This window comes from Erythrolamprus reginae, chromosome 3 (genome assembly GCF_031021105.1).
Source record: "Erythrolamprus reginae isolate rEryReg1 chromosome 3, rEryReg1.hap1, whole genome shotgun sequence".
NCBI classification, from domain to species: Eukaryota; Metazoa; Chordata; class Lepidosauria; order Squamata; family Dipsadidae; genus Erythrolamprus; species Erythrolamprus reginae.
Genome location: NC_091952.1, coordinates 6,970,714 through 6,977,152, shown reverse-complemented (window position 1 = coordinate 6,977,152; position 6,439 = coordinate 6,970,714). Strand labels below are relative to the sequence as shown.

General features: G+C 45.8%; 1 protein-coding gene across 1 annotated transcript in view; it reads left to right on the top strand.

Moving 5' to 3' along the window:
* Window positions 1-2,790: 2,790 nt before the first annotated feature.
* Window positions 2,791-6,439, top strand: part of ZNF512B (zinc finger protein 512B) — a 57,104-nt gene continuing 53,455 nt past the window's right edge. The window contains 1 exon segment of the mRNA XM_070748768.1: window positions 2,791-2,928. The gene's annotated coding sequence lies outside the window, so the exon portion shown is untranslated.

Below are 6,439 nucleotides of genomic sequence, written 5' to 3'. Positions count from 1 at the left end.
TTGGGAATGTGGCCAGGAAGGGAGGAGAGAGAGAGACACACACACATGGCAAATACACAAATGCGCACACACACACACTCATACATTCCTTGCAAAGGCAGGATTACAATATTCTTAAAACCCAGGAAGAAATGGCACGTGGGCTGCCCGGATTTCCCCCACCCTCTGCTTTCCCAGCTGCTTAAGAGCCACTGGTGGAAAAAAACCCTCCCTTTCGCTTCTTCTCGAATCCGCTTCCTTCCCTCCGCTGCCGTTTGGGCCCTGCTATTCCCAGACACGATGCTTCCCAATTTATTGACTATTTATTTATTTGTTAACTTTATTTGCCGGCTATCTGGCCGAGGGGGGTGGGGGGGACACTGTAAATAGTCCTCGAGTTGCGACTAAAATTGAACCTGATATTTATGTGGTTATGCAAGACATTTGTTCAGTGTGTATGTTTTTTATATTGGGGTTCCTTGCTTTTAGATTTTTAAATGTATAATTGTTATCTTAGATTTTAATTATTAGATTTGTCAATATATATTGTTTTTGTCACTGTTGTCAGCTGCCCCGAGTCTGCGGAGAGGGACGGCATACAAATCTAATTAATAATAATAATAATAATAATAATAATAGTAATAATAATAATAATAATAATAATAATAATAATAATAATTGACCCCAGAATTTCTGTTGTGAAGCGGGAAATTTATTCAGGGAATTTTGCCCCGTTTTATGACTTTCTTTGCCATACCTAAGCATAGCCCATAAAATCATCTGTTGCAACGTGCTTCCTTTCAACGACTACTTCAGCTTCAACCACAACAACACACGAGCACACAAGAGATACAAACTTAAAGTAAACCACTCCAAACTCAGGAAATATGACTTTAGTAACTGAGTAGTGGATGCATGGAACTCACTACCTGACTCTGTAGTATCATCAACTAACCCCCACAAGACTTTACCCTTAGACTGTCCACTGTTGACCTCAGCTGATTCCTAAGAGGTCAGTAAGGGGCAATCATAAATGCACCAGAGTGCCTTCCATCCCTCCTCCTAATGTTTCTCTCTTACTAGTATCATGTATATAAACATTGTTATATCTTTGTATACTACCAATACGTACTTGACAAAATGAATGAATGAATGAATGAATGAATGAATGAATGAACAAACAAAGAGGCTTGGTGGTGTAGTGGTTAGAGTGCGGTACTACAAGCTACTTCTGATGACCACCGGCTGCCAACAGTTTGGCAGATCGGATCTCAGTAGGCTCCAGGTTGACTCAGCCTTCCGTCCTTCCAAGATTGCTAAAATGAGGACCCAGATTGTTGGGGGCAAGAGGCTGACCCTCTGTAAACGGAGTCTTTTGGGATTGGGCGGCATAGAAGTCAAATAAATAAAATAAAATAAAATAAAAAGAGGATCTCTAAGGTCCCTTTCAACTCTGCTGTTATTATTATTACTATTAACTAAGTCCCCCTCTCTCCCACGCACCTCGCTGTCCTGCAAGGTGCATATATGTGTATGAGGGGGAGACCCCTCCCTTCCTCCCCCTCTTCTTTCCTTCCTTCTGACCCCCTCCTCCCCTGCAGGGATCTTTTCCATTGTCCCCACCCCCACCCCCAAAGGGATCCCTTCTCAGCCCCCATCCACAAACCCTGATCCAGAGGGGCCAATCTCTCTCTCTCTCCCCCCCCCCCGATTATAAATAATACCGTGAGAATTGCAAGAGTGAAACTGTCAAGGAGAGGAGGAGGAGGAGGAAGGGAAGGAGGAAGAAGAGGAGGAGGAGGAGAGAAGGAAAGAGGAAAGGAAAAAAAGGAGGAGGAAGGGAAAGAAGGAGAAGGGGAGGAGAGAATGGAGGGAGGGAAGGAGGAAGAGAAGAGGAGGAGGACGGAAGAGAAAAAAGGAGGAGGAGGGAGGGAAGGAGGAAGACGAAAAGAGAAGGAACAGAGGGAAGGGAAAAAAGGAGGAGGAGGAAGGGAAGGAAGAAGAGGAGGAAGAGGAGGGAAGGAAAGAAAGGAAGGAAAAAGAGGAGGAGGAGGAGGAAGGGGAGGAGGAAGAAGAGGAGGAGGAGGAGAGAAGGAAAGAGGAAAGGAAAAAAAGGAGGAGGAAGGGAAAGAAGAAGAAGAAGGGGAGGAGAGAATGGAAGGACGGAAGGGGAAAAGGAGGAGGAGGAAGGGAAGGGGGAAGAGAAGGAGGAGAGAAGGGAAGGAGGGAAGAGAAAAAAGGAGGAGGAGGGAGGGAAGGAGGAAGAGGAAAAGAGAAGGAACACAGGGAAGGGAAAAAAGGAGGAGGAGGAAGGAAAGGAAGAAGAGGAGGAAGAGGAGGGAAGGAAAGAAGGGAAGGAAAAAGAGGAGGAGGAGGAGGAAGGGGAGGAGGAAGAAGAGGAGGAGAGAAGGAAAGGAGGGAAGGAAAAACGGGGAGGAAAGGGAGGAGGAAGAAGAGGAGGAAAGAAGGAAAGGAAAAAAGGAGGAGGAGACGGAAGGAGAAAAGGAGGAGAGAAGGAAAGGGGGAAGGGAAAAAAGGAGGAGGAGGAAGGAAAGATTGAAGAAGAGGAGGAGGAGGAGAGAAGGAAAGGAGGGAAGGAAAAAGGAGGAGGCAGAGGAAGGGAAGGAGGAAGAAGAGGAGGAAAAAAAGGAGGGAAGGGAAAAAGGAGGAGGAATGGAAGATTGAAGAAGAGGAGGAGGAGAGAAGGGAAAAAAGGAGGAGGAGGAAGGAGGAAGAAGAAGAGGAGGAGGGGAGAAGGGAAGGAGGGAAGGGAAAAAAGGAGGAGGAGGAGGAAGGGGGGGGTCTCCGCGCATGATCCGGCGGCGCTTCGGCCGGGCGCGTCGCGGCGGCTGCGGGCTGGCTGGGCTCGCGTGGGGCTCCGTGCGTGGAAGGAGAAGAAGAAGAGGGCGAAGAGGAAGAGGAGGAGGAGAGCCGCCCGCCCGCTCAGAGGTAAGCGAGGCCGCCCAGCCCGCCTCAGGACTCGCCTCGGCCCTTCTTCCCCCCTCAGCCGCGGCCAGGCCGCCTCAGCCGACACCCCTCCCCCTCTTTGGCTTGGGGGGGGGAGGCTTCTTTTTCCTCCCTTCCTTTCCTCCTTCCCTCCTTTCCGCCATTCCCTCCTTCTGCATTATTAAAAAAAAGAAGAAGAAAAAGTCGCCATTTTGCTTCGTCGCTTCCCCCCCCCCCCCCGGGTTTCCTTTCTGAGGCGTCGGGCCGCCCGGGGTGGGTTGCTTGCCTCCTCTAGGCCCCCCCCCCCCCTTCTCCGCATCCCGCCTTTTTTGGGGGTATTTTTTTTGCACTTCCCCCACACCGGGGTCGGGGTTTGGGGGGGGGAGTTGCTGAGGGGAAGGGAGCGAGGGAGGGGCGGGCGTGCTTGTGCAAGACGGGGGTGCAAAAGGAGAGGGGGGAGGTCGGGTTTTATTTTATTTTTTAATGGGTGGGGGGAGCTTCTCCTCCCCCACTTTTTTATTTTTCCTTGCGGGGGGGGAGGAACCCTCGGCGGCGTCTGTTTTTTTTTCTCTCCCCCCACCCACTCTTCGTCGCCTCCCCCCAAAAATAGCAAAAAAAAAATAGCAATGTATTTATTTTTATTTATTTGTTTTGTCAAGTACATATTGGAGGTAGGTAAAGATATATTAATATTGATATACACGATACTAGTAAAAAGAAACATAAGAAAAAACATTAGATATAATAATATTTTAATAATAATATAATAATAATAATAATAATAATAATACTGTAATTTATTAGATTTGTATGCCGCCCCTCTCCCAAGACTCGGAGCGGCTCACAATATGATATATGATACTAGTAAAAAGAAAAAATAAGAAAAAACATTAGATATAATAATATTCATATACATCATCATCATCATCATTATTATTATTATTATTAATTGGCTTTGTATGCCGCCCTTCTCTGAGGACTCGGGGCGGCTCACAACATGAACAGTATACATTGTACAAATCTAAAAATCCAATTAATTTTACTAGAAAAAAATTAAAACTCTACTAGTATAATGATACAGTACTAGTAAAAAATATAAAGAAACATTAGGACAGGGGATGGAAGGCAGGCTGGTGGACTTGTGCACCCCCCTTACTGACCTCTTAGGAATTAGGAGAGGTCAACAGTGGAGAGTCTAAGGGTAAAGTTTTGGGGGTCAGATGGTGATACTACAGAGTCCAGTAGTGAGTTCCATGCATCAACTACTCAGTTACTAAAGTATTTAGACTTATATACAGCTTCGCAGTGCTTTACAGCTCTCTCTAAGTGGTTATATTGCCCCAACTCCCAACAATTTGGGTCCTTAAGAAGGAGGGAGGGAGAGAGAGAAAGAAAGGGAAAGGGAAGGAGATAGTGAAAGTGAGGGAGGGGTGAGAAGGAAGGGCTTGGATAGGCTTGTAAATTCAAGTGATAAGTAAAATACAGTACATAGGAAAAGGAAGGGAAAGAGTTTTTTCCTCCCACACTCCCCCTCTGTGGCAGGAGCAGCTGTGCCCGCCTCCCTTTCCAGCAACAGGTGGTGGGATGGTGCCCCCCCCCCCCTTTCCCATGCCTGGGGCGGTAGGGGGGGTCAGAGGGTCTCAGAGACCAACATGGGCTTGTCTGAAGGAGTCACCTCCAGGTCACTAGGCTCTACAGCCACTAGGTACTATAGCCACTAGGTTCTATAGCCATTAGGTTCTACAGCCTCTAGGCTCTGTAGCCATTAGGTTCTACAGCCACTAGGATCTATAGCCATTGGACTATAGGCACTAGGTTCTATACTCACTAGGCTCTATAGCCATTAGGTTCTACAGCCACTAGGCTCTATAGCCACTAGGCTCTGGTGCCCGTCAAGGGTCAGAGAGGGTCTGAATCAAGCTGGCCAAAGTTTGGGGAAGGAATTGAGATTCCCCAGAGAAGGCTGGATTATAGGGTGGTGGGTGGGCTTTGGATCTCCTAATATTGGGGTATGGATATTGGGGTACTTCCCCAGGGGACTCAGGGGCTGGGGGGACCCCCAGGGAGAGGTGGTTGTGAAGAGCTTTTGGAGGCAGTCCTTGATTTACTGATTATTTATTATTACTTAGTAATTGGATTTATATGCCACTCATCTCCGAGGACTTAACATATAAAGGAACAATATAGCATCCCAAATCCAATTCATTTAAATTAATAATCTAAAAAACCCTAAACTTATTAAAAGACTCTCATTCCCGTTCAGTCAACTAGCTTATTACGACAACTACATTTCCATTTGTTAAGCAAAGTGTGCCTCGCTTTATGACCATTACGAATTGTTGCAATTGCTACGGGTATTGTGTGTCTGTTGAGCAAATCTGCCCCCCCCCCCCAATTGACTTTGCCTTGATTGAAGCCCAGTGGAAAAGTTATGACTGGTATGGTGACTACAGGGGATGCTACAACGGGTTTTTTTTAAAGTGGGGAAAACTGGTGATCGGTCGCTTTTTTTGTCAGCACCATCATAACGGTCTACGGAGAGGAGCGGCATACAAATTTGCTTAATAAATAATTTGATTAATAAATAACTTTGAGTGTTCGCTAAATGGTTATAAGTTGAGGACTATCTGTAGATGACATTTGGCACAGGCATATATCTCCGGATGGGGCATTTCTTCCTTTTTTAAAAATAATAATAATAATTTTATTGATTTTTATAGTAATAAACAAATACAACACAAAAACAATGCACAGGGATATGTACCCCCGCCACCCAATATCAATCATTCAATCCCTCCACCAAAGGAGGGTTCACTGATTTATAATATTTTAAAACTGGGAACATCAACATATTTACAAAATACAGTGGTACCTCTACCTAAGAAGGCCTCTACTTACAAACTTTCCTAGATAAGAACTGGGTGTTCAAGATTTTTTTGCCTCTTCTCAAGAACCATTTTCCACTTACAAACCCGAGCCTCCAAAACTGTAACCGGAAAAGGCAGGGAGAAGCCTCCGTGGGGCCTCTCTAGGAGTCTCCTAGGAGGAAACAAGGCTGGAAAAGTCGAGGAGAAGCCTCTGTGGGGCATCTCTAGGAATTTCCTAGGAGGAAACAGCCGGAAAAGGCAGGGAGAAGCCTCCGTGGGGCCTCTCTAGGAATCTCCTGGGAGGAAACAGAGCTTCCACCCTCCCTGTGGTTTCCCCAATCGCATGCATTATTTGCTTTTACATTGATTCCTATGGCAAAAATTGCTTCTTCTTACAAACTTTTCTACTTAAGAACCTGGTCACAGAACAAATTAACTTCGTAAGTAGAGGTACCACTGTATTTTAAAACCGGGAACATCAACATATTTATAAAGTATAGAGTGATTCCAATTTATTCTTTGTGACTCGGTCTCGAATTCTACTGCCCATAAAACCTCTGACCCTGTCCCCATCTTCCCGTCAGTTTTTCCACTTTATTTTCATTGATAATATTCATTTTAATATCTATGACTTCAAACTGAATGTG